The following is a 25,038-nucleotide window of genomic DNA, read 5'->3' on the forward strand; positions in this document are numbered from 1 at the left end:
TGTTCGCTCGGCTTGCAACGTGGCACAAATCTAAGGATGTAGCACAAAAAATCCTCTCCTCCATCAAGTGCGAGAGGTTGAGGTGTCCGTACCCTCGGCTTGGGGAAGTTGAACCTCCCCGGAAAGCTGAGCCTCGAGTATGATCGACCTGGCCGGTGTGCAACCCGAACGAGGTACACGCTTTGAGAAGGAGTCCAAATGATCACTTCGACAACCACGCGACCTGAAAAAAGGGTCCATATGGAGTTATATAAGGACGTCCTTCAACTTCTCAAAACTTCAAACAAACGAACCGAAAATGGGGCACTTTGGGCATTTTATGTCTGGAAAAAGCATTTGTAAGTAATGTGACACATTTTTTTTTCAATTTGACAAAAAAATGCTAACAGAATTAATAACAAAGCCCTGTTTAGCTAGAGGAGGCTGGGGCTGAGCATTTATTTTTCCCAAATATCTTTCATACGAATGGAAAAAAAAAAAGAGAAAAAGAAAGAGGTAAAGCAACTCACTAAGCCAACTCAATATGAGTTGACTTAGTTTGAAATGAACAAAAAAAAAAATTGCCATAATAAAAAAATAAAAATAAAAAAAAAAAATAAAAATTGCCAACCATTTTCCTTACAAACTCAACTTCCAATCTTCCTCTCCCCTGAACGTAGGACCAAAAAAAAAAAAAAAAAAAAAGAGGCTACTCTAGCTTCCATGCCAGGTTGATCAGTTTGAGGGGACATTTGAATTCATAGGATATCCTTTCTATAAGTAAATTGTATTATTTTCTTATCATATGATATCATAATTAATCTAATAATTAATTTAATAAGGTTAGAATCTGATCATTATCATGGGATTTACATTCTATGTAACACTTCGATCATATATTGAAAAACTGGGTAGCGTACATAGAATAAGTGGTTTATAAAGACATTTATGGGTTCCGAGTCCCACATTGCTTACTTATTAGGTGAAATTGAGTTTTATAAGTGATTATAAGGGAACTCTAAATTGATTATTTCTTTTGAGGTAATTGTAACGACCCAAGGAAAAGCGCTAGCCACATCTGCGCTATCACTCCAAAAGGACTAGTCAATTTGAAGCTTCCTTAGAATCTATTATAAAACCCAGTTTCACCTAGTAACTAGGCAATGTGGGACTTAGCACCCATGAGTATCTTTATAAACTACTCACTCTGTGAACTATTCATCTCTTCCCAATATGGGACTGGGGGTGTTACAAACTCCCCCCCTTAAACCACTGACGTCCTCGTCAGGGCCATGTCATGCAGTGCTCCAGTACCACATGACTTGGCGTTACTAGGTGGCTCTGATACCATTTGTAACGACCCAAGGAAAAGCGCTAGCCACATCTGCGCTATCACTCCAAAAGGACTAGTCAATTTGAAGCTTCCTTAGAATCTATTATAAAGCCCAGTTTCACCTAGTAACTAGGCAATGTGGGACTTAGCACCCATGAGTATCTTTATAAACTACTCACTCTGTGAACTATTCATCTCTTCCCAATATGGGACTGGGGGTGTTACAGTAATAGTGTAGTATATATGGCTAACAATTTTCCTGGGTCATTACAAATGGTATTCGAATCACCTAGTAACAGTACCATGTAGTACTGGAGCACTATCTGACATGGAATTGACGTGAACGTCACAGATTTAGGGGGAAGCTTAAAACTTCGGTCCTACATTTAGAATATAAGTAGCTTACATAGAATGTGTGGTTTATAAAGACACTCATTGATGATAAGTACCATATTTCTTACTTACTAAGTGAAATTGAGTTTTATATCTGATTTCAATGAAACTTTAAATTGACTAGTCATTTTAAGGTGATACCACAATGTGGCTACAAGTATTGCTATATTCGAGCCGAGTTGAGTCGAATATTGAATGTTTAAGTTTGACTCATTTAATTTTATTTCGAACAAGAGTCAAGCTCGAATTTATCATCGAACGAGATATTCTGTTCAAGCTTGACTCGTTTAATTTTATTTCGAACATGAGTCAAACTCGATCTTATCATGAGCTACTCAATTAACTTATTAATTTCTTATATAAAGTAAATATCATGATTGTTTATATTTTCATAAATCCATACTAATCATTAATTAATTAAGTATTGTTACAATTTTATCATTGGAGTTCATTAAATAAATTAACTTGAATCTTAAATAATATAATCTCGAGTTTATATGTACGTATATAAATTCATTATGCACATACACAAATTACATGTGTGCATGCACACACATATAACTACACATACTTACAAACACACTCATGTACACACAAATCTATAAAATTAAACTCACAATAGTAATTCAAACTATATCTATCATATTAGGAAGATGGTTCATAGAAGATGATTCATTTTTACTTAAGATGTTCTTATTACAAAATTAAATAATATGATTTTTCTTTTTTTTGTAAAAATGAAGTTATACAAATTTATACAAACTTATTCGAGTTGAGCCGAATTTATATGAGTATGTCTCGTTTAATATTTAAACATATTATTATGTTCACGAACGGCTCATTTATTATTTAAACCGAGACCGAATCGAGTTTGACCGAACCGAACCGAGCCGAGTTCACAAGCGGCTGGGCTCATCTTACACCCCTAGCTACAAGGTTTCCCTAGTCGTTACGGCTTATATTGTACATCTATATGGCCTATAAATGGGCATTTTATAGGAATAAATAAATTTAATCATTTAATCAATACTTTAACACTCCCGCTTACGTATGGGCTCAAATTCCCTTTTAATATGTCAGGCCCAACACGTGGAATATTTAATTGAAAATTGGGTGAATGATGGAGTCTGTAGGGTTTGAACTCATGACCTTTGGCTCTAATACCATGTTAAGTCACCACTTGTCCCAAAGGCTTAAGCTAATATATAGGAAGAGATAAATTTAATTATTTAATCAATACTTTAACGATACTTAGCTATATTTTAAAAAGTTGTACTTTACCATTTTCTCATTTTCGACGTTTATTATCAATCGTTTTCTTTTCTGTAGTGTAAAAGCATTTTTTTTTTCTTAAATGTACTAATTCTTGAATCCTGTGGTTTCTGGCCAAGTGACTCATTTCATAACGGTATAATTGGTTGTTGAATCATACAGCAAGTGCGGAAACAAGGGAGAGATGTACGAGCTATGTTTCGACCGAAGTGCATTTACCGCTCTTATGGCTACATAAGTGGACGAGCCCAGCAGGTTGCAGCAAACCCTATAAACCATCTTTGCCTCTCCCCCCTCTAAACCCAAAGAGCTTCAAACCCTTCTTTTGTTTTTGTGTGTAACTCAAATATGGCCAGCAATGTGGTGTAAGCTTCTTCACAGCAACCCAAGAAGGGTGACCTGAGCTTGTTCTCCTTGTCGGACCTCGAGATCATGAATCAAATCTATATGGTTGATAACGTTGATCGTTGATAACGTTGTGCTGGTATATATATGGTTCCACATTTCTGCTTTTGAAGTTAAAAACTTGTTATTTTTGGTCCATAATGAAAGCAGAATTTAGTCTAGTTAATTGGTGAAGTTCTAAAGATAAAAACAGCTTTTTGCACATTTATTCAAGATTAGGAAATGTAGTTCATGACATGGAGTCATTTTTAGTTTGCTACCTGCAGGGTACGTACCCCAGCAACAGGGGAACACTTGGAGGAGAAGACCCCCAAAGCAGGTTTTAGCCCCCACCCTTGTGTACGCTGAAGAGCATTTCCTGTGAGGTAATAATAAAGCATGATCTTTTCCTTTTTCTTTTTTCCTTTCCCGAAAAGCTAGCACCTTTTGGTTTTTATTTAATTAAGGGTTAAATATGCTTCTAGTCCTGAGTTTTGAAAATTTTATTTTTTATTTTTTAAATTTTAATTCGCATCACAGATGATACCTCAGTTTTTTTTTTAAAAAAAGACTAAATTAGCTAGTTTCTCAGTCAAGTTTTTCGTCAAAAAACCAACGGTCCGTCACGTGTCAACCATTGAGGGTTGACATATGTCACAATATAACAAATTACAAAAATAAAAAATAAAAAATTTTAAAAAATAATTATATTTTTTTTTAAAAAAAAAAAACCTAAAAGAAATTATTAAAAACCTTTTTTTTTTTTTAAAAAAAAAAAAAACAATGAAAAAGAAAAAGAAAAAGAAGAGGGTGGCTTCCATGACCAGCCTAGGGTGGCTGAACAACCCCCATGGGTGGTTCGGCCACCCTATGATAAAAAATAAAAAATAAAAAAAATTGAAGTGTTTTGGCCCATGGGGATGGTTCGGCCACCCCACAAGGGCCAAAACCCTTGATTTTTATTATTATTTTTTTATTATTGTTTTTATTTTTTCTGTCATGGGGTGGCCGAACCACCTCTTGTGGCCCTTGGGGCTGGTTCGGCCACCCTTATTTTGGCCAAGGGGTGGCTCAGCCACCTCTCTTCTTTTTTCTTTTTTCTTTTCAAATTTTAAAATTTTTAATTAATTTTTAAAGTTTTTTTTTTTTTTTTACTACAACAAGAGTCAATCCTCAGGAGTTGACATGTGGGGGGCCATTAGTTTTTGAACGGAAAACTTAAATGAGGTATTAATTTGGTATTTTTTTAAAATTGAGGTATAATCTGTGATGCGAATTGAAACTTAAGGGCTACAAAATAGATTTTTCAAAACTCATGGACTAAAAATGTATTTAACCCTTTAATTAATGACATTGACATTTTTATAATATCAAAAAATATAATCTGTAAATATAAGATGCAATGCAAGGCTCCGGGAGAGGAAACTGCTTACAAAACAACCCTGTCAATACTTAACAAGTTATCAATGAACTCGTTTGGTAACCAAATCCCATTTAAACCCATTGCCTTTTTGCCCATCACCAACAGTGACACTTGGAGACAAAATACTACCACACTGTCCTCCTCTTTGAATTTTCCTCCCGTTGAAGACTAGGTCCTCCCGCCCAGACCATTTCACCTCAGCAGAACTAATGTGCGCCTCAGCAACTCAACGCCCATCCCCTCTTCTCACAACTTTCCTTTCATTCTTCTCACGCCATCAACACACCGACATCACCATCACGCTGAAACACGCTCAGTCCCCTTCCCATCTCCATCTCGTCTCTCTCGCTTCTGAAAATTGCTGCATACCTCAATCCTCACGCCCAACTCAACGCCCATCTCTTCTCTTTGAGCTTTTCGTTCTTCAGTCCTCACGCCATCCACCCACCGACACAAGCAAGTCCCTTCAGATCTCCAGCTCCTCTCGCAGACTCGCTTCTAGAAATTGATCTTTGGAAAATTGATCTCCTCTCTCCATATCCCCAATGAGGTACCAACGGCGAGGACAGATATGTATGATTGTTTAGCATGCCTTCTTCGTAGTTTTTTCTTTTCTTTTTTTGTGCGTCTTTCTTGCTGATGGGCTGGATGTATGATGTATCTACATAACGCATATCATAAGCAGTAAGTATTGCTAGTCTTCATCATTGATGCAATCAAGATTGATGCACGCCTTGTAAATTAGAAAAATGTACAAAGGGGCTTCAAAAGAAAACTCTGGGGCTGGTTCATTGAAATTAGAAGTTATCAGTTTCATTGTTTATTGACTTTTTTGTTTAACTACTTTTGGGGGTGTTAGGATTATTCAAGTTCAATCTAGAATTGGTTCAGGTTTAAGGGATTTACTACGATGTGCTTTAGTTTTATGTTATTGGTCTGGCCTAGTTTTACATGTAAACTCATAATTTGGGTCCAAGCAATATGCTTGGAGACCAAGTTAAAAAAAAAAAAAAAAAAAAACAAGAAAAGAAAAGAAAAGAGAAATCTGCATATATCCACTTAATCAAGTGTTTGTGTTATTTTGAGGGGGAAAAAAAAAAAGCAGTGCTGACTCTCGCCGCTTTTGCTTTGGACTCTGGCGAGTTCTGGCTGTTTGCCCAAAGCCAATCAACTGACCAACTCGCCAAATCTGTGGGAACCCTGAGGGGACGGGTATCTGTACTCTTAAAGCTCCCAACCCTGCAGAAACACAGGCAGGCGGCACTCATTGAACTTAACACTGTCATCAAATCCACTCTAGAAAGTGATTGAATGCATCTTTGAACTGGAGAAGCTGTCAAATCAATATGACACAAAGGATATACCAGCATTGTCAACAGGCATGGACCATATCCCAGTTGATGTTTTCTGGGCTATTGTAACTGTTGTTGCGAGCACGACTCAACTTTGTTGCCTCACAAGCGAGGATCAAGATCCACGGCAATTTTTAAAAATTGCTGTGGCAGCAATAGTTACAATATTAGCTGTTTATTTATATCAACGGCTCAAATAGGAGCCACGTCATTGATCTGCGTGAAGAGATTTAAAATTCTATAAACTCCTCACTTCTCAATTTTTTTGAATCCTCTCAGCTCTGCCATACGCCAGCCCTATTGAAGACTCCGTGATAGACAAGGAGTCTACCTCATCATCCACCAACCAAGATACTCAAGATTAGAGTAAATTTGAATCATTTGAATAAGCAAGTAGTTCACCTCATCTCCAACACTATCTTCCACTTATGAAGATACTCAAGATCAGTGTTAGTTTCAATATTGTTATAGATAAACATAGTTTAAATTTTGAATTTGTAACAATCCTAACTTAGCCATACTTTTTATCTTGTAAAGCTTATTTATATTGCACATACGGTTCAATTGAATTTAAGTAGTGAAAACATATTCACAAAAGAATTGTCTCATTCTCTTTATGGTATCAGAGCCTTTATTGACTAACGTCACCATGTCTGATTCTTCATCATCCGCTTCATCTTCTACCTTACCAACCATTTCTTCTGCACCTACTTTTACATACGTCAAACTTCGACGTGACAACTATCCTTCTTGGAAACAACAACTGCTTCCCTTCTTGTATTTTTCCAGCTTGTCGGCAGCTGCAAGCGTGTCGCTTAGGCTCTTGACACATTGAAAATATTCTGAAATTGTAGCATTACCTTTGCTCAACGTCGCAAGTTGAGTCCGTATTTGAAAAATACGAGATCGAGATTTAGAGGTGTACATCCTCTCAAGAGCCATCCAGACGTCCTTGGAGGTGTCATACCCAACCATTTGGGCAGGCACATTGTCAGTCAAGGAAGACATGATTGTGCTTAGTAGAAGTTGGTCATGTTGAAACCAACATTTATAAGTTGGATAAGGAACCATAATTGAAGGGCTAGTGTTGGTCGCAGCAGCAGCTATGAGCTTTGGTGGTGATGAAATGGAACCATCAACATAGCCATATATATCATGTCCCTTCTCAAACAATTCTGAAAATGCATCACACTCCCCAGAATCTACTTCTACTAACTCTTTTTTACAAAATATACTCTTGCCCACTTCAATGCCTAGTGTGTCATTAAATCCTCATGACTCAACAGCAAGGGATTTTCCTCCATCAAATGTGATGCCACGTGAATCATACTCTCAAGATGTCATTGATTCTCCGGATGTCATTGCTTCTCATATGGAGCCTCATATCCAGCCATCATTTGCTGCTCCTAATGTGGGACCCACACCAGAATTTGTAGCTCAACATGTGGAAACTGAACCCACAATTGCTTCCACATCTCATGCAGTTGCAATGGAAGACATATCTCCTGTCCCCATATCTGACGCACATCCACACGTCCCAGAAGCAACAACTGCAAGATCTTCCTCTAATCATCCCATGATTACACGCGCTAGAGATAATATTTTCAAGCTCAAAACACACCATGACGGCACCATCAAATATCCTCTGCCACGAGCTCTCATTGCAGAAAATTCTCATATGACCCAAGAACCAACCTGTTACACTGAGGCAATAAAGCATCCTCATTGGCGTGAAGCAATGAATGTGGAATTTGATGCCCTTCTTCGCAATGGTACATGGTCTCTTGTTGCCCCATCTTCTCATCAAAATGTAGTTGGATGCATATAGGTGTTTCGCGTGAAACGAAAGGCGGATGGGTCCATTGAGCGGTATAAAGCTCGTCTAGTAGCCAAAGGCTATCTTCAGCACCAAGGAGTGGATTTTCACAAGACTTACAGCCCAGTTATTAAACCAACGACAGTCAAGACTGTCCTCTCTATTGCAGTCTCATCCGGATGGTGTTTGAGACAAATTGACATTCAAAACGCCTTCCTTCATGGCTTTCTTGATGAACAAGTTTTTATGATTCAACCATCGGGTTTCAGTCATCCTCAAATGCCAAATCATGTCTGTCATCTTCGGAAGGCCCTTTATGGACTTAAACAAGCCCCTCGTGCTTGATTCTCTCGGCTTAGTAATAGCCTTCTAGCACTTGGATTCATCAGCTCAAAGGCCGATACCTCTCTATTTATATATCGGCAAGGCAACTTGGTTATCTATTTTCTCATTTATGTGGATGACATAATAGTAACCGGATCCAACACAGCTGCTGTAAATTTGATCATCACCAAGCTCAATGCTGACTTTGCTGTAAAAGATCTTGGCGATTTGCACTTCTTCTTGGGCATTGAGGCATTACCGGTTTCCAATGGGTTGTATCTCACCCAACGAAAATACACAGCTAATCTTCTAATACGCAGCAAAATGTCTCTTGCAAAACCAGCCAGCACACCAATGTCCTCAACCTGCAAACTTTCAGCCTACACAGGAGAAATATTTGAGGATCCCACATTATATCACAGTATTGTTGGTGGCTTACAATACTTGTCATTTACAAGACCAGATATTGCATTTTCCATAAATCGAGTTTGTCAATTTATGCATTAGCCTCTACTCCCTCATTAGCAGGCTGTTAAACGTATTTTGCGATATTTGAATCAAACAATTTCTCATGGGTTGCTCATTACCCGAAAATTCCATATGAATTTATCCGCTTATTCTGACTCCGATTGGACTGGAGATCAAGATGATCGTCGATCCACAAGTGCTTATTGTATTTTTTTGGGAAATACTCTCATCTCATGGAGTTCACGAAAACAACAAACGGTTGCACGTAGTAGCACTGAAGCTGAATATAAGGCACTAGCGAATGCCGCGGCTGAACTTCAATGGATTAAGCAACTCCTCAGTGACCTTGGGTTTCCACTCACTCAAAATCCAACACTATGGTGTGATAATGTTGGAGTTTTATTTGTCATCAAATCCAATCTACCACGCACGAACCAAGCATATTGAAATTGATTTTCATTTTGTGCGTGATTGTGTTGCATCCAAAGAACTTACTGTCCGCTTTATCTCAAGCAAAGACCAAAAGGCTGACATTCTCACAAAGCCTTTATCACATGCTCGATTTGTTACTCTTCGTGACAATCTTAACATTCACATTCTCCCGTTGCGATTGCGGGGGAGTATTGAAGACCCCGTGATAGACAATGAGTCTACCTCATCATCCACCAACCAAGATACTCAAGATCAGAGTAAATTTGAATGATTTGAATAAGCAAGTAGTTCACCTCATCTCCAACACTATCTTCCACTTATGAAGATACTCAAGATTAGTGTTAGTTTCAATATTGTTATAGATAAACATAGCTTGAATTTTGAACTTGTAACAGTGCTAACTTAGCCATACTTTCTATCTTGTAAAGCTTATTTATATTGCACATACGGTTCAATTGAATTCAAGTAGTGAAAACATATTCACAAAAGAATTGTCTCATTCTCTTTAAGCCCCCATCTATCAGACCATCTCTTCTCCAATAAAACTCTCCATTTTTTTTTCTCCTTCCATTTAGCTCTCCGAAGAAGAATTTGAGTGAAAAGTGCAGATCTTGTCTTCTTCTTCGCATTGTTCTCAACTCAGCTCTCAAGGGATCCAGCACGGAACAGGAAAAAGAAGAGAGACCTAAAAAAAAAAAAATCAGACCACCAAAAAAAGTCCCTCTTCCCCGCCGGAATATGCCGTTTTACGTTTGCCTTCAAGCTGCGGATGAGAGGTGGCGCGTTTTGGCACGGCCAAGATATGCACAGATCTAGGCAACGAAGAGCCCAGATCTGCAATGGCGATGCCTAATCTTGTGATGGAGCTTAAAGAATCGTTTTTAACCCAATCTTATGTGACAATCATTTGAACAAAAAAAAAAAAAAAAACTCTTTAGCATGGAACTCCTGTGTGTTTTGAATCCTTGTTTATTTGGCATTTATTTGGACTAGAAATTACAACACCTTTGATGGAGCTTAAAGGATCAGATGGGTCCTAAACAAAGAACCCCATCCCCATGGCTGTCTTTTCTGAACCCTGAAGAAAAAAATCATACGTAATATGAAAAACTAATGGCAAGAAAATGAGAAGAAGAAGAAGAAGTGTGGGGAAAGTGAATAGAAAGAAAGAAAGAAAATGGTCTGGCAGTCGTAATTTTTGTTTTGCATGTAACTTAACGTGGCATGATTCTGGCCGTTGATGTTAAAATTGCTGATCCGGCAATTTCTAAGATCCTGATCCCACAAGCGATGAGTAAGTTCTTTCTTCTTTTTCTTTTTTTCCTTTCTTGGCAAGTACTGATGGGATGGATGTCCATATCCTTCAATATTAGGTGGCCTTAACATATCACAATCTTAAGGCTTGCGAAAATGCTCGTAAGTCTTGTTATTGTTAATGGTAATACAAAAATAGCGAAATAATTCATTTACCATCTCACTAGCATTAAAATTGTTGAATTATTTTCAAAAATAATATGTATATATTTATTTATTTAGTGTTTTGAGAATGTTTTTAAATGGAATGTATTAAAGAATAATTAATGAAGAGAGTCATGTATAAGAAAAAGAAAAAATGTAGTTAGTATTTATAAGACCCAATACATTTTAAGCACTTAAAGTAATGCTTGGGTGTATGCTTCGCACTGAACGCGGATGCCACTACACGCTAGGGTGCTAGTGGCGCACTTGACACGAAGCATCGGAGCAATCTAATTCTGACCATTCAATTTTGGACAATTCAAATTATTCGATTTGGTGGTTTGATCTAAACCATAACATGCTTCTTAGGTAGATCCAGTGTTTAGATTTACTGGACTATCACTAAAGTAAACTATAAGGTCTTTAAATCAACTTTTATCTAACGGTTGATATTAAATAATTACGATTTAGTGGTTATTATTAAATAATCATTGATAAATTTTTGATATGATAGTCAGAATTTTTATGACTATTGGATTAACAGTTAATAATGAAATAAAGTGATCGTTAGCAAAGAGACATAAATAAATGCTATTCAACACAATATATAATATATTGCAGTCCAGTTATTAAAAAAAGTACAATTCTCTCATCTTTTGTTTCTCTCTTATACTGTTTGTACTTGCTATAATAGTAAAATATGAGGGTATTCTTTCGTTTGTATAAAACGCAACTAAACAATAACGGCTTCTTAGTATCTTGGAAATTTTTTTGTTATAACCTTTTGCATATCATTTCTAGTAGGTACAAATAATTTCTTAAGGAATGCAATATTCTAACGCACCTTAAGAGCATTTCGTTTTTCTGCTTTCGGTTACTTTTTTCTAACGAAAGTTGACCATGGCTGGCCCGATTTATAGTACTGACAAGGAGGAACTATACCAATTTTCTCAGAAGCTCAATGTCATCCTCACCAAACTTAAGACGCTGATAACAATTTGCAGGCAACAAATAGGTCAGTTTCTTTGCGGTTTCATTTGAAAGGATGCAAGTTCCCTTGGATGTATTTTGCAGATTCGTGTTTCATTTGTTTGGACGTAAAATATTTTTTGGAAAATATTTTTGATAATGTCCGGTGTTTGGTGCAATTGAAAATAATAGTTAATAGAAATAATTTTCAGTTTGATCGTAAATGCTTCTTTAATTCTTGGAAAATGATTTACGATTTTAAAAATCATAAATCGTTTTTTAAATTTAAACTTTTCATTCTTGCACACACGTTTGTGAAAATCCACTACCGCTAGGCATTTGAGTTTGTTGGTAACCCGAATCTACCGTCAAAGGTCCCCAAATTTTGGTATTCGATTGCCGGATTCTAGTGACAATCGCTGGAATATGGCGTCTACTGCCGGAATCTGGCAACCCAGATTCTGGCAAAACAGGCCAAAATTTGGTAATTTGCTATAGAATCTGGCGACATCCAGCTATCTTCCCTGGATTCCAGCTAAATTGACTAGAATTTGGCTAATTCAGATTTCAGCAAAACTTGCCAGAATCTGATCATTGTTGCAAGAATCTAACAGCAGTAGCCGAAATTCAGTGAAAGTGGCCGAAATTCTACCAGCCAGTGACGGAATCTCATTACTGATGTTTTTTCGCAGTTGGTTTTTTTTTTTTTTTTTTTTTTTTTTTTTTTTTTTTTTTTGGGTATGATCGAGCCAAATGCTAGAATATATTTTGACAAAAATCAATTTTTCTGAAAAATTATTTCATTAAAAATATTTTACGACTAAAAACATTTTATATCAAAACAAACGAAAAGTGGACTACTCGTATGATGAGAGATCTTGGTTTAGTGTAAAGGAGACAGAGGCTTACTGGGAAGCTCAGTAAGCTTTTCCGAACCCCTATGGAGATTATGGAGGTATTTAAGGGACTTATTTATTCCAAGGACAACGTGCAGCCCCTGATTGATGGTTCTACCAAAAAACCGGTATGTATGCTCTGATATATTATAGATACACAATTAATGTGTGAAGAATTGTCTTATTCTTCATGTTTGAAATCGTTGCTAACACAAGCTTCTTGATATCCATTAATTAATGGTATGGCAAAAACAGGTAAACATTGATGTGCTGAAGAGGAAGAATGTCTTATTGTTCATTTCTGGCTAGACATATCCGATGATTACATTTCAATTCTTAGGCCAATTTATGATTCAATAAGGATGATCAGTATAAGATTGTTTGGATCCCAATTGTGGATCAATGGACTGATGACCTGCAAAAGAAGTTTGAATTCCTGCGGTCTAATATGCCATGGTACGTGGGGCAGTGCTTTTCACCAATAGCAGGCATCCGATTTGTGAAAAAGAGAGAAGTGGCACTTCAAGGGCAAGCCCTCCGTTGTGGTGTTGAACCCGCAAGGAAAGGTGGAACATGAGAATGCAATCCACATGATCAGAGTATGGGGAATCAAGGCCTTCCCCTTCACCACTTTAGACGAAGAAACTTTGTCGAATGGAAGGGATTGGATTGGCTCCATAGCAACCAACGTTCACCCAAATATTGATAACTGGGTAAATTCACTTCACAAATCTAATTCTAACACATTTTGCGAAAAAAAAATATGTTACTGAGGTTTGAAATATGTTGTTGAATCAGATCAAAGATCAAAAGAACATATTTTTCTACGGAGGCAAGGACGACGAGTGGATCCAACAATTTACTAAAAGAGCAACTGCTCTTGTCAATGATGCGGCGATAAAGGAAGCACGGATTTCCGTAGAGTTGGTATGCGTTGGAAAGGGCAGCAAAGGAGAGGACAACCTCGGCATCCTCGGGAGATTCTGGACTGGCATTGAGAGCATGTTAATTTCAAAGACTCATAGGAAGACTGACGACGACTCTGGGACACTAGAAATCCAGAAACTGTTTTCCTACAAGAATGAAAGCGGATGGGCTGTGCTAAGCAAAGGATCTAAAGTGGTGCTCAGTGGCCACGGCACAACTATGTTGAAGGTGGTGGGGGAGTTTGACAAATGGAAGGAGTTTGTGTGCGAGAAGGGCTTCGAATTCACATTTAAAGAGTACCTTAAGAAGGTTCTTCGCACTGCCCACATTTGCTGCCGCATTGACATTTCAAACACCAGTAGTGAAAGAATTCCAGAGAACATGAAATGCTCCGACTGTCTTCGCATCATGGAGACATATATCAGTTTTAAGTGCTGCTACATTGATGGTGCTGCGGCTGCGAATGGAGTGCATTAAGTGGCTACTTTTCTTCGGATTTGTACTACTAATTAAATAATGTGAAACTTTGTATTAAATACTAATTATGTGTTTTAGTATGATATTCACCTTCAATCCCTAGGAGTACGTCTCTGTCTACTAGCAAAGTCTATTAGGACCCGAGTTGTGTTTCAACTGGGTCATTCTTTCTAAAGTTTTTCCTTTCTTTCAATTCGCCACCGATTCCCACGACACCATATGGAAATTACGCAGGGCGTTGATCCTGCTACTTTACCAAAATAATTATTATTTTTTACTCATTATTTTAACTATTCACATTTTCACTTTCCTAAGCTTCTATCTCTGCTATCTATTTTTGCCATCTGCTTTTACTATTCTATTTAAATATTATTTCCTTATTTTATTTTATTTTATTCTCTTTGTACAATCACTAATTAATATTGCATTTAAATACTAAGAAAAATTTACTCCTATAAGGAAGCTATCAATACAAAAATGAATTAAGAGAGATGTGTTTGATATATGTCATTTTTCTACAATTTCTTATCCATCCTTTTTTTTAAAAAAAAAAAAAAAAAAAAAAAAAAATCATTGTTAAATCTGTAAAATCCACACACGGGTCTCACAAATTCAATGGTGCATGAATTTACAAATTTCTTATACATAATTGGATAAAAGATATGTAGGAGAATCAAAATGCTCAATTCCTTTGGCTTGGCAATAGTGAAACTTCTAAAAGCTTCTAAAAAAATAAGAACTTACTAGATACTTCAAACAAATGAATTGAAAAAAGACTTACTAGATGAAAATGAGATTTATAAGCGACTGTAATAAAGCTTCAAATTGATTACCGTTTGCCCTGCGTTGTTATAGCTTATACTGTACATCTATATGGCCTATAAATAGGCATTTTTACTGTATTACCAAACAAGTCAGTACAAAATAATTACTGCATCTGTTCCCTATTGGCCGGTGACCTTCCCCAGCAGCTTTGTCTTGAGTTTGCTGTCAAGGATATTGGTACATTATAAATGCATTTTTACACTTCAGTTGGAGTGAAAATGGTTTCCAAATCAGTACTATTCAAGCTAGCATTTCAGTTCTTTTATTTCCTTTTCGTTCATTAAGGTTTCCATGATCGGTATTCATGTGTATGGCGGATCCAAGCTAGCATTTTTCTAAACTTTAATTAAAAAACCACATCTAGACCATAGGGCCATAGGGTAGCCCGAGCCACCCTTCTGTTTTATTTTATTTTTGTTTAGAAAGTATTTTTTTTAATGTTTTTAAATTTTATAGTTTTTTAACTGTTTTATTGTTTAATTTTATTTTTAAGGGGACATAAGATACGTGTCAGTTTCTTAAGGGTGTTGACGTAGACTTCAATTAATTTTGAAGTATCATCTCCGTCTTTAACCATAAACGAAGTACCATCAAATAAAGCATAAGAGAAAAAATAAAGTCTTTAAACCTGATGTAGGACAGATTATTGCAAAATAGTAATAAAAAAAGAAAAGAGCCAAGTAAGGACAAATTATTGTAAAATATTGATCAAGAAATGAATTGAAAGAGCCGAATGAGGTGACGATTAAAGAATAACTCATATAATAAAATTTTCTTTGATTCCAAGTTTTACCATAACTTGTTTATTTTCTTTGGCACCAAGTTTTGTCATAACTAGCTTATTCTTCTTTCTTTTGTTTTGTTTTGTTTTCGTTTGCAAGAAATTTATTTCCTTACAAATAGAGGAATAGTTGTATTTGAAATTCATTGAAGTTTATATTATCAATAATATCTTAGTTTTCTTTATCAACATGTGTTGGTTTTTGTGTATTGAGAACAATTTTTATGTTCTATCGCTTCCGCTACATCAAAACGACAGGGGATAAAAAGGTATTTAACCTTTCTTTTTATTTCCTTTTTGTTCCTATATAGAAGGTTTTACATGTATGGCATGAAGGGTTGGATTTTGTTTTCTGTTACTCTCGATCATGCCACACGTCCCACATATTTCTTTACTTTTGTTTTATTTTAGCCCTTTATCTTCCTAGATATTGCAGATGGGATCCGGATCCCCTCAGATTTCAAAGAATCTAAGGGTCTCAAATTTCAAAATCATAGCCGTTGGTCGCATCTAAAGGCCACGATTTTTCTGGTTAACCCAATCGGGGTTAACCAGCTTTTTTCTATTAAAATAAAATAAAATAAAAGAAAAACTATAACAGCGTTTCTCTCCCCCAATTTTTCATTTTCCCCCCACCTTTCCCTCTCCCACCAAGCAGTGTCCTTGTCTTTGATAAACTCTTAAACATATCATTAGTTGCCTCATTAGGGTATTAAAAGTTTGAAGGTGTTGCACCCAAAAGATCTAGTAGCTTGGATGCCAAACATTCTTGATTTGTAAATTTTGCAGAAACATTTGTGGACATGAAATTTTAAATCTCTGCATGTAGACACAAAATTTAGATGTTTACACGATCTTAGGAGTTTACAATATACTAAGAGGCTACTGTTTGTCAAAAGTTAACCTAGGACCCTTTTAATGTAGTTCTTAAGCATGATGATGTACTTCTGATAGGACTTGTGGTGCTGCTATCTTTTTTCCCTTAACCATGCTCTAATCATGCACTCGGAGGAGCCAACTTTGATGTGAACATAAGAATGACACTGTTGTTAGTCATTTGTGGAAGTGCTAATGGTTGTTAAACTTGCAGGAACAAGTAAAAATGAAGTGCAGAACTTGCCTCTTGCTTCTGTGGCTTGGAGATGAGATTTTGCAATGTTATTGTTGATGTTGGCTTTTACTCTGCCTCAGATGGTTGACAGAGGTTTAAATTTGTTGGCCGGGGCTTTAGTTGTTGAATTGAGTTGATGTTGTATAGATTTGTTATTTCTTTGTTTTCGTGTTTTTTTTGTTCTGGATTGTATAGTGCTTTGTTGTCTTCTCAGAAGTTTGATTTGTTATTTCTTTGTATTCTTTGTTTGTGTCAATAAAAATTATTCATCCAAAAAAAAAAAAAAAAAGTGTCAAGATAACTCTCATTTAGATTATGTCAAATTTGATAATGATGCTATTTTCTTATGAAGTGTACCATATATGTGAAGTGTGCGTGCTGGTGGGATTGATTTGATATATGTGACGTATGAAGGGCTTAAATTATATGTTGGGAGGCACTACAAAAAAAAGACAATTTGGCGTCGTTTAATTAGCGGCGTTTAATTCTCTATAAGCGTCGTTAACTAATTTGTGACATTTAATTCGTGACGTTTGTGTTATGCCGCGATAGTCCAATCGAGAAAATAAATTCGCGACGCTTTTGGGTGAAGCGTCGCGCATTTAGCGGCGCTTATGGAGTAAACGCCGCTACCATGTTAGCGGCGTTTGTATAGCTTATAAGCGCCGCTAATTAGCGGCGCTTGTTATGCGTCGCGAAAAAAAAGACGCTAATCTGGTTAAAAATACCAGCCATAGTTTGCTATTTCCATTTAAAATGTTTGATTACCTGTATTGTTTGTTCATACCTTTGCAAAAGGATCTTTGATTACTTGAAAAAATTGCTTGGTTTAGCCACACTGATTGAAACCAAAGAGCAGCCGAAAGAGGGAAAATGGGAAGAAAAAAAAAAGGGAGGGAGAAGCAGCTGGGCAGCGTGATGTGTGAAAAGAAAGGGGAAGAAGCTAATTAAAATACGCGCGAGTTTTCGCGCAGGCCAGGGTTACTGAATTAATTTTCGGTACCAATTTGTCGTCATTTCAAAAATAACCGACGCTAAAAAGATATTAGCGTCATTTCAAAAATAAACAACTTTATTTTACGGCGCTTTTATAAAGAGCCGTAAAATAATGTCGCTTATGTTTTAAACGACGCAAAGTACTAAATTTAGCGACGTTTCTCATAACTGACGCTAATAAAAACGACGTCAAATTGTCTTTTTTTTGTAGTGCTAGCTCGCGGCTGGAGCCGTATTAGAGAGGCTGACCTGTTCGCTCGGCTTGCAACGTGGCACAAATCTAAGGATGTAGCACAAAAAATCCTCTCCTCCATCAAGTGCGAGAGGTTGAGGTGTCCGTACCCTCGGCTTGGGGAAGTTGAACCTCCCCGGAAAGCTGAGCCTCGAGTATGATCGACCTGGCCGGTGTGCAACCCGAACGAGGTACACGCTTTGAGAAGGAGTCCAAATGATCACTTCGACAACCACGCGACCTGAAAAAAGGGTCCATATGGAGTTATATAAGGACGTCCTTCAACTTCTCAAAACTTCAAACAAACGAACCGAAAATGGGGCACTTTGGGCATTTTATGTCTGGAAAAAGCATTTGTAAGTAATGTGACACATTTTTTTTTCAATTTGACAAAAAAATGCTAACAGAATTAATAACAAAGCCCTGTTTAGCTAGAGGAGGCTGGGGCTGAGCATTTATTTTTCCCAAATATCTTTCATACGAATGGAAAAAAAAAAAGAGAAAAAGAAAGAGGTAAAGCAACTCACTAAGCCAACTCAATATGAGTTGACTTAGTTTGAAATGAACAAAAAAAAAAATTGCCATAATAAAAAAATTAAAAAAAAAAAAAAAAAAAATTGCCAACCATTTTCCTTACAAACTCAACTTCCAATCTTCCTCTCCCCTGAACGTAGGACCAAAAAAAAAAAAAAAAAAAAGAGGCTACTCTAGCTTCCATGCCAGGTTGATCAGTTTGAGGGGACATTTGAATTCATAGGATATCCTTTCTATAAGTAAATTGTATTATTTTCTTATCATATGATATCATAATTAATCTAATAATTAATTTAATAAGGTTAGAATCTGATCATTATCATGGGATTTACATTCTATGTAACACTTCGATCCTATATTGAAAAACTGGGTAGCGTACATAGAATAAGTGGTTTATAAAGACATTTATGGGTTCCGAGTCCCACATTGCTTACTTATTAGGTGAAATTGAGTTTTATAAGTGATTATAAGGGAACTCTAAATTGATTATTTCTTTTGAGGTAATTGTAACGACCCAAGGAAAAGCGCTAGCCACATCTGCGCTATCACTCCAAAAGGACTAGTCAATTTGAAGCTTCCTTAGAATCTATTATAAAGCCCAGTTTCACCTAGTAACTAGGCAATGTGGGACTTAGCACCCATGAGTATCTTTATAAACTACTCACTCTGTGAACTATTCATCTCTTCCCAATATGGGACTGGGGGTGTTACAGTAATAGTGTAGTATATATGGCTAACAATTTTCCTGGGTCATTACAAATGGTATTCGAATCACCTAGTAACAGTACCATGTAGTACTGGAGCACTATCTGACATGGAATTGACGTGAACGTCACAGATTTAGGGGGAAGCTTAAAACTTCGGTCCTACATTTAGAATATAAGTAGCTTACATAGAATGTGTGGTTTATAAAGACACTCATTGATGATAAGTACCATATTTCTTACTTACTAAGTGAAATTGAGTTTTATAACTGATTTCAATGAAACTTTAAATTGACTAGTCATTTTAAGGTGATACCACAATGTGGCTACAAGTATTGCTATATTCGAGCCGAGTTGAGTCGAATATTGAATGTTTAAGTTTGACTCATTTAATTTTATTTCGAACAAGAGTCAAGCTCGAATTTATCATCGAACGAGATATTCTGTTCAAGCTTGACTCGTTTAATTTTATTTCGAACATGAGTCAAACTCGATCTTATCATGAGCTACTCAATTAACTTATTAATTTCTTATATAAAGTAAATATCATGATTGTTTATATTTTCATAAATCCATACTAATCATTAATTAATTAAGTATTGTTACAATTTTATCATTGGAGTTCATTAAATAAATTAACTTGAATCTTAAATAATATAATCTCGAGTTTATATGTACGTATATAAATTCATTATGCACATACACAAATTACATGTGTGCATGCACACACATATAACTACACATACTTACAAACACACTCATGTACACACAAATCTATAAAATTAAACTCACAATAGTAATTCAAACTATATCTATCATATTAGGAAGATGGTTCATAGAAGATGATTCATTTTTACTTAAGATGTTCTTATTACAAAATTAAATAATATGATTTTTTTTTTTTTTGTAAAAATGAAGTTATACAAATTTATACAAGCTTATTCGAGTTGAGCTGAATTTATATGAGTATGTCTCGTTTAATATTTAAACATATTATTATGTTCACGAACGGCTCATTTATTATTTAAACCGAGACCGAATCGAGTTTGACCGAACCGAACCGAGCCGAGTTCACAAGCGGCCGGGCTCATCTTACACCCCTAGCTACAAGGTTTCCCTAGTCGTTACGGCTTATATTGTACATCTATATGGCCTATAAATGGGCATTTTATAGGAATAAATAAATTTAATCATTTAATCAATACTTTAACACTCCCGCTTACGTATGGGCTCAAATTCCCTTTTAATATGTCAGGCCCAACACGTAGAATATTTAATTGAAAATTGGGTGAATGATGGAGTCTGTAGGGTTTGAACTCATGACCTTTGGCTCTAATACCATGTTAAGTCACCACTTGTCCCAAAGGCTTAAGCTAATATATAGGAAGAGATAAATTTAATTATTTAATCAATACTTTAACGATACTTAGCTATATTTTAAAAAGTTGTACTTTACCATTTTCTCATTTTCGACGTTTATTATCAATCGTTTTCTTTTCTGTAGTGTAAAAGCATTTTTTTTTTCTTAAATGTACTAATTCTTGAATCCTGTGGTTTCTGGCCAAGTGACTCATTTCATAACGGTATAATTGGTTGTTGAATCATACAGCAAGTGCGGAAACAAGGGAGAGATGTACGAGCTATGTTTCGACCGAAGTGCATTTACCGCTCTTATGGCTACATAAGTGGACGAGCCCAGCAGGTTGCAGCAAACCCTATAAACCATCTTTGCCTCTCCCCCCTCTAAACCCAAAGAGCTTCAAACCCTTCTTTTGTTTTTGTGTGTAACTCAAATATGGCCAGCAATGTGGTGTAAGCTTCTTCACAGCAACCCAAGAAGGGTGACCTGAGCTTGTTCTCCTTGTCGGACCTCGAGATCATGAATCAAATCTATATGGTTGATAACGTTGATCGTTGATAACGTTGTGCTGGTATATATATGGTTCCACATTTCTGCTTTTGAAGTTAAAAACTTGTTATTTTTGGTCCATAATGAAAGCAGAATTTAGTCTAGTTAATTGGTGAAGTTCTAAAGATAAAAACAGCTTTTTGCACATTTATTCAAGATTAGGAAATGTAGTTCATGACATGGAGTCATTTTTAGTTTGCTACCTGCAGGGTACGTACCCCAGCAACAGGGGAACACTTGGAGGAGAAGACCCCCAAAGCAGGTTTTAGCCCCCACCCTTGTGTACGCTGAAGAGCATTTCCTGTGAGGTAATAATAAAGCATGATCTTTTCCTTTTTCTTTTTTCCTTTCCCGAAAAGCTAGCACCTTTTGGTTTTTATTTAATTAAGGGTTAAATATGCTTCTAGTCCTGAGTTTTGAAAATTTTATTTTTTATTTTTTAAATTTTAATTCGCATCACAGATGATACCTCGGTTTTTTTTTTTAAAAAAGACTAAATTAGCTAGTTTCTCAGTCAAGTTTTTCGTCAAAAAACCAACGGTCCGTCACGTGTCAACCATTGAGGGTTGACATATGTCACAATATAACAAATTACAAAAATAAAAAATAAAAAATTTTAAAAAATAATTATATTTTTTTTAAAAAAAAAAAAACCTAAAAGAAATTATTAAAAACCTTTTTTTTTTTTTAAAAAAAAAAAAACAATGAAAAAGAAAAAGAAAAAGAAGAGGGTGGCTTCCATGACCAGCCTAGGGTGGCTGAACAACCCCCATGGGTGGTTCGGCCACCCTATGATAAAAAATAAAAAATAAAAAAAATTGAAGTGTTTTGGCCCATGGGGATGGTTCGGCCACCCCACAAGGGCCAAAACCCTTGATTTTTATTATTATTTTTTTATTATTGTTTTTATTTTTTCTGTCATGGGGTGGCCGAACCACCTCTTGTGGCCCTTGGGGCTGGTTCGGCCACCCTTATTTTGGCCAAGGGGTGGCTCAGCCACCTCTCTTCTTTTTTCTTTTTTCTTTTCAAATTTTAAAATTTTTAATTAATTTTTAAAGTTTTTTTTTTTTTTTACTACAACAAGAGTCAATCCTCAGGAGTTGACATGTGGGGGGCCATTAGTTTTTGAACGGAAAACTTAAATGAGGTATTAATTTGGTATTTTTTTAAAATTGAGGTATAATCTGTGATGCGAATTGAAACTTAAGGGCTACAAAATAGATTTTTCAAAACTCATGGACTAAAAATGTATTTAACCCTTTAATTAATGACATTGACATTTTTATAATATCAAAAAATATAATCTGTAAATATAAGATGCAATGCAAGGCTCCGGGAGAGGAAACTGCTTACAAAACAACCCTGTCAATACTTAACAAGTTATCAATGAACTCGTTTGGTAACCAAATCCCATTTAAACCCATTGCCTTTTTGCCCATCACCAACAGTGACACTTGGAGACAAAATACTACCACACTGTCCTCCTCTTTGAATTTTCCTCCCGTTGAAGACTAGGTCCTCCCGCCCAGACCATTTCACCTCAGCAGAACTAATGTGCGCCTCAGCAACTCAACGCCCATCCCCTCTTCTCACAACTTTCCTTTCATTCTTCTCACGCCATCAACACACCGACATCACCATCACGCTGAAACACGCTCAGTCCCCTTCCCATCTCCATCTCGTCTCTCTCGCTTCTGAAAATTGCTGCATACCTCAATCCTCACGCCCAACTCAACGCCCATCTCTTCTCTTTGAGCTTTTCGTTCTTCAGTCCTCACGCCATCCACCCACCGACACAAGCAAGTCCCTTCAGATCTCCAGCTCCTCTCGCAGACTCGCTTCTAGAAATTGATCTTTGGAAAATTGATCTCCTCTCTCCATATCCCCAATGAGGTACCAACGGCGAGGACAGATATGTATGATTGTTTAGCATGCCTTCTTCGTAGTTTTTTCTTTTCTTTTTTTGTGCGTCTTTCTTGCTGATGGGCTGGATGTATGATGTATCTACATAACGCATATCATAAGCAGTAAGTATTGCTAGTCTTCATCATTGATGCAATCAAGATTGATGCACGCCTTGTAAATTAGAAAAATGTACAAAGGGGCTTCAAAAGAAAACTCTGGGGCTGGTTCATTGAAATTAGAAGTTATCAGTTTCATTGTTTATTGACTTTTTTGTTTAACTACTTTTGGGGGTGTTAGGATTATTCAAGTTCAATCTAGAATTGGTTCAGGTTTAAGGGATTTACTACGATGTGCTTTAGTTTTATGTTATTGGTCTGGCCTAGTTTTACATGTAAACTCATAATTTGGGTCCAAGCAATATGCTTGGAGACCAAGTTAAAAAAAAAAAAAAAAAAAACAAGAAAAGAAAAGAAAAGAGAAATCTGCATATATCCACTTAATCAAGTGTTTGTGTTATTTTGAGGGGGAAAAAAAAAAAAGCAGTGCTGACTCTCGCCGCTTTTGCTTTGGACTCTGGCGAGTTCTGGCTGTTTGCCCAAAGCCAATCAACTGACCAACTCGCCAAATCTGTGGGAACCCTGAGGGGACGGGTATCTGTACTCTTAAAGCTCCCAACCCTGCAGAAACACAGGCAGGCGGCACTCATTGAACTTAACACTGTCATCAAATCCACTCTAGAAAGTGATTGAATGCATCTTTGAACTGGAGAAGCTGTCAAATCAATATGACACAAAGGATATACCAGCATTGTCAACAGGCATGGACCATATCCCAGTTGATGTTTTCTGGGCTATTGTAACTGTTGTTGCGAGCACGACTCAACTTTGTTGCCTCACAAGCGAGGATCAAGATCCACGGCAATTTTTAAAAATTGCTGTGGCAGCAATAGTTACAATATTAGCTGTTTATTTATATCAACGGCTCAAATAGGAGCCACGTCATTGATCTGCGTGAAGAGATTTAAAATTCTATAAACTCCTCACTTCTCAATTTTTTTGAATCCTCTCAGCTCTGCCATACGCCAGCCCTATTGAAGACTCCGTGATAGACAAGGAGTCTACCTCATCATCCACCAACCAAGATACTCAAGATTAGAGTAAATTTGAATCATTTGAATAAGCAAGTAGTTCACCTCATCTCCAACACTATCTTCCACTTATGAAGATACTCAAGATCAGTGTTAGTTTCAATATTGTTATAGATAAACATAGTTTAAATTTTGAATTTGTAACAATCCTAACTTAGCCATACTTTTTATCTTGTAAAGCTTATTTATATTGCACATACGGTTCAATTGAATTTAAGTAGTGAAAACATATTCACAAAAGAATTGTCTCATTCTCTTTATGGTATCAGAGCCTTTATTGACTAACGTCACCATGTCTGATTCTTCATCATCCGCTTCATCTTCTACCTTACCAACCATTTCTTCTGCACCTACTTTTACATACGTCAAACTTCGACGTGACAACTATCCTTCTTGGAAACAACAACTGCTTCCCTTCTTGTATTTTTCCAGCTTGTCGGCAGCTGCAAGCGTGTCGCTTAGGCTCTTGACACATTGAAAATATTCTGAAATTGTAGCATTACCTTTGCTCAACGTCGCAAGTTGAGTCCGTATTTGAAAAATACGAGATCGAGATTTAGAGGTGTACATCCTCTCAAGAGCCATCCAGACGTCCTTGGAGGTGTCATACCTAACCATTTGGGCAGGCACATTGTCAGTCAAGGAAGACATGATTGTGCTTAGTAGAAGTTGGTCATGTTGAAACCAACATTTATAAGTTGGATAAGGAACCATAATTGAAGGGCTAGTGTTGGTCGCAGCAGCAGCTATGAGCTTTGGTGGTGATGAAATGGAACCATCAACATAGCCATATATATCATGTCCCTTCTCAAACAATTCTGAAAATGCATCACACTCCCCAGAATCTACTTCTACTAACTCTTTTTTACAAAATATACTCTTGCCCACTTCAATGCCTAGTGTGTCATTAAATCCTCATGACTCAACAGCAAGGGATTTTCCTCCATCAAATGTGATGCCACGTGAATCATACTCTCAAGATGTCATTGAT

At 36.5% G+C, this 25,038-nt stretch overlaps 1 pseudogene; it reads left to right on the forward strand.

The window, feature by feature from the left end:
- The first annotated feature begins 3,325 nt into the window (after positions 1-3,325).
- LOC133877294 (protein SIEVE ELEMENT OCCLUSION B-like) lies at positions 3,326-13,903 on the forward strand (annotated as a pseudogene).
- Positions 13,904-25,038: the final 11,135 nt, after the last annotated feature.

Source organism: Alnus glutinosa, chromosome 1 (genome assembly GCF_958979055.1).
Source record: "Alnus glutinosa chromosome 1, dhAlnGlut1.1, whole genome shotgun sequence".
In the NCBI taxonomy this organism is placed as follows: Eukaryota; Viridiplantae; Streptophyta; class Magnoliopsida; order Fagales; family Betulaceae; genus Alnus; species Alnus glutinosa.